Genomic DNA, 5,000 nt, shown 5'->3' on the forward strand with positions numbered 1-5,000 from the left:
GAAAAAAAATTGAAAATTGGTAACATGGAAACCCCAGAATCCAGAATCATTAAAGGGGCACAAGCTGAATTTATGTTTGGGGATGTATTTTTTTATAAAGTTTTCACGGTATTCTACTTACTGATGCATACCAACATTGTACACCCCCACCCCCGTAATGATTACTTGCAATTGACTGACCTAAAACTGATGTATTTTTTCCCAGCATTATATATAGCATTCATGGTATTCTACGTACTTACTGATGAATACTTACATTGTACACCTCCCCCCCCCCCCCACAAAAACCCCACCCCCACCTTCCCGGTACTGATTAGTTGCAATTGAACTAAAACCGGGTAATAACTTATAAATGATCTGATGACATAATTTATTATGTACAGGAACTCCATATTATTATGTAATCAACAGTTCTAAGAATGTCAGAACAAAAAATTGTGATGTCATAGAAGGTATACATCAACATTAACATTATACTAGAATATTAAGTACATTGAAGGTTTTGTAAGTATTTTCACGTTTACAGACATATATGATTGTCAGCCTGTGCCACTTTAATAATCATGTTACACTCACACAATAGTGTATGTGATGTTCCTTTAGCTAAACACTCAATACTATACAAGCATAACATTGACTGGGACTCCATTTCCATTTTATATTGACACATTCTAGCATGTATTTTTAAGAAAGATCACAGAGGATATCAACATCTGACACTGTAATCCCAAATCAAGATCAACCAGAGATAGGAGCACACAGTACCAAACATCTATAATTGGCTGCAGTGATCATACTGCCACCTAGAGGTCAACTGCAACTGTGGAAATAGTCATTCAGATTAGGTTCAATGCTAAAATGTAAATTTTGTAATTCATTTCACCTACTGAGACCTACTGAATTATGGTCACTTGTAAAAGTTCTTTTTACTTCTTTTTATTCATTGAAAGACATAAACTGGTTCTAAGTGGTTCATAGTCATGATAATTGAATGGTGTTTGTACAGATATATAGAAACATAGTATATTATTTCAATAGTATTATACAGGCCTGTACGTACGTACGTACATATGTGTTTGTTTGTTTGTTTATTTGTTTGTCTGCCTGTCTGTCACAGTTCACTAACTCACTCACTCACTCACTCACTCACTCACTCACTCACTCACTCACTTACTTATGTGCTTTTTCTTCAAAAAAAACTTTCTGTGTTACTGTATAAAATAGCCACAAATGGTAGCTTTAATCTCATAGACACATAGTATTAAAATGTTTCTGCATCCATTTATATGTATTGTCACAATGATCCATTTCAACTTCAGGTTTTACGCAGATGACGTCTTCAGATATCATGGACCTGGGTCTCTGACGTAGTCAATCGTGCATTTCAGTTGACTGAACGGAATGTTCAACTGTCTCCTGGTTTCCTGGAGAGAGGCGAGAATAAAACATAGATATGGGTTACCATAATCATAAAGAGGTTACATTTTCGAAGAATTTTATCCATTGCTGCTTGCGTTACTGTCGTCTGGAGTTTATAGCTACATTTCGCATTGGAAATTGAAGAATAATATGTATCCATGGATTGCAGTCCCCGAGTCTCGCCCTGAAGAAACAGTCTGGCATCTTTGAAAAGTGTTATGTCAGGCCAGGCATCTGTCACTTTCAAAAGATCTTTGAACACTAATAAAATGTGTTCGGACAGTCGTCACGGAGTGCTCATGTCCGCGTAGTATTTCGTAATTTGTTGTGTTCCTTGTCTACAGTCTAAATATTGCAATTTTTTGTCTTGAATATATTTGCCCTACCTTTAAATTGTCTTCTAGTATAGAGCGTATATTGATACATCTGTAGTACTAGTAGCAGGATTCGTATCATTTAGGAAAACATCATAGACTATAGTATGAGTACGTCGCCCAGTGTAGCGCACAGGTTTATGGGTGTTCAACATACATTGAACAGCGCCCGCACTTGTTGATAAAGATTATGTAAAATCTTCACCTCCAGCATGCTTGTTTAATAAAAAAGTGAGATTTAGCCTTTTAAAAATACAAACGTAACAATTGTGAAGTTAGATTTATTAATTAAGATATTTGCGATTTTTGATGACTTTCATTTAAATCTCTATCACTAAAATTTCAAGCCACTCCTCCATGCCAAGCCGTACAGGCTAAGAATAGTATTCTTTTTCTTCACTAATACCTGTAGAGTTTGGCCGGCGGGGGTACCGAGTGAGAATTTTGGTTGGGGGTGTGGGGTGTAGTATTTTATGAAATCGAATTAGGGGAGGGTCAAATGTTGCTATGACCAATCTTCTATTATCTATTTATTGCATTTCTTTTATGATTTTTTGGCATCCCACCACTGCCACCACTGTTAGTTGTGATGTGATGTGGGGAGAGGGTTGGATCTTTAACTATTTATTTGTAGTATTTCGAAGGAATACACATTTTCTATTTCATGTTAACATTATTTTATTCAGATAAGTTTTCATTTTTGTTGAAATTTGTTGGTGATTTACGAACTTTTCTTCCAATTTTTCGACGAAAGTAAATGTTTCAAGAAATTTAAATTGTCGAAAATAAACTCTACTTGCTCACGTGCACTGAGATACTACAGTTGGTGAAAGATTGTAGTAGGTAGTTGTAGCACAACTTGAGACAGGCTAAGAGATACAGTTGGTGGAATATTGTAGTGGGTTGAGACAGGCTAAGAGATACAGTTGGTGGAATATTGTAGTAGGTTGAGACAGGCGAAGAGATACAGTTGGTGGAATATTGTAGTAGGTTGAGACAGGCAAGGGATACAGTTGGTGGAATATTGTAGTAGGTTGAGACAGGCGAAGAGATACAGTTGGTGGAATATTGTAGTAGGTTGAGACAGGCGAAGAGATACAGTTGGTGGAATATTGTAGTAGGTTGAGACAGGCGAAGAGATACAGTTGGTGGAATATTGTAGTAGGTTGAGACAGGCGAAGAGATACAGTTGGTGGAATATTGTAGTAGGTTGAGACAGGCTAAGAGATACAGTTGGAATATTGTAGTAGGTTGAGACAGGCTAAGAGATACAGTTGGTGGAATATTGTAGTAGGCTGAGACAGGCTATGGGATACAGTTGGTGGAATATTGTAGTAGGTTGAGACAGGCTATGAGATACAGTTGGTGGAATATTGTAGTAGGTTGAGACAGGCTAAGAGATACAGTTGGTGGAATATTGTAGTAGGTTGAGACAGGCTAAGAGATACAGTTGGTGGAATATTGTAGTAGGTTGAGACAGGCTACGGGATACAGTTGGTGGAACATTATAGTATGACGCCACTCATAAAACTTTCTATCAGTGCTGACATCAATATAAAGTCAGTCAGTAATAACTTAACTAGTTCTCAATTATGACGTAATTTCTCAAATGGTGTGAAAAGATATCACTGTCAATTAGCATACTGCATAAAGTGATTCAATGATAGATAGACCTTAGATCTATCATCAAATCTTATCCAAAATAGTTACAAGTTACTGTATTGCTACTCAGTCAAAGTGTCATGTCACTCTTGGACTATAGAGGGCACTGTACAAGTCTGCGAAACGAAGTTAAAGAGTGGTTTAAACATTAGGCTTTGAATATTAAATTACTGAGAAACATCGTAATGGACGCTTGTTCTTTTAACATGGGAAGAGTTTCCAAAATAACGGTATTTGGGAAATTTAGGTTGGACTATTTGTGATTAAAAACTTGTGGACAGTATTCTAGTTGACTTCGTACAAGCGATGTGCGGTATATAATGTAATGATACAAGAACTGTCATGAAAATACTTACAGGTACGCTTTATCAAACCAACTAGCTTGTAAGCCTTTTCACGATGCCCTGAATATGTAACCCCCAGCTTAAATTAGTTAAGATGACAACGCCAAGATCGTTGACTTGGTTTACGTACAAGGTCGACTTTGATGGTGATAATTAATCGTATATTTACAACTTTGGAACTTAGAGCATTGCCTTTGCTTGCATGAAGTGAGCTTCAAGCAGAGACAATTTAGGTAAAGACAGATGAAAGTCTTCTTCCTACTGAAAGTAATCGCATTACATTTCTTCAAATTAAGTTTGAGGTGCCACATATCGGGAGAAAAGTGGAAAAAGTGGAAATGACAGTAAAGTAGAAGAGAACATTGACAATGACGGCCCAATTTGTATCCCAGTCATAAATTACGAATCGGAGCCTCCAGTAATTATAGTTCCAAATCCTACTGCTACCACATCCCACCACTGCCACCATAGTAAAATAATATCATGTCATATGTGAAATTCAGTGAACAACTGTTAGTTGTGTGAGGAGAGGAACGGGTCTCAAAGTAGTACAGGGGAACAGCGTGGCAAGATATTTGGGATAAATGTGGTGGAGTGGAGATGTTGACCTCCGTCCTCAGATTGTCAGTTCTGGGCTCATCTAGTCTTTGGGAGTTCTAGCCTTCAGCTCAGCCAACTACATCCAAACGCTTGCATTGATATAATACAAACACAAATTCACAATGTTGGTAATAGTGGGAAACAGCAAATGCCTTTAAAAACTATCAAAGTGGTGCATATTAATACAGGAAAATTCATGTCCCTAGTAGGAACACATGACTAGTAATCTTGAGTTCTAACAACTATGCAACAGGGAAGTGGTGTTAAGAAATGAAGTGAAATGAAATATTTTGACAAAGGAGGGTCATATTTTAGAGAATGGAAACTGAGAGAGCATCAATTTTAGCACAACGGACAAGACAACAAACAACAACCAAATGTAACGTCTAAAAGTTGTTCTAGCAAACGAATGACAACCCGAATGACACCAATTCCAGTATGTAAACAGTGGAATGACACCCATTCATGACAGTCATTCAACTAACAGAATGTACAAAAGGTTGTCATTCAACTGTTTACATACTGAAAATGCTGTCATTCGTTCCAGGGTCACCCCGGGGGACATGAAAGTTTTTAGCCGCCGTAAATTGTGACCCCAGCC

This window comes from Glandiceps talaboti, chromosome 21, assembly GCF_964340395.1.
Source record: "Glandiceps talaboti chromosome 21, keGlaTala1.1, whole genome shotgun sequence".
Taxonomy (NCBI): domain Eukaryota; kingdom Metazoa; phylum Hemichordata; class Enteropneusta; family Spengelidae; genus Glandiceps; species Glandiceps talaboti.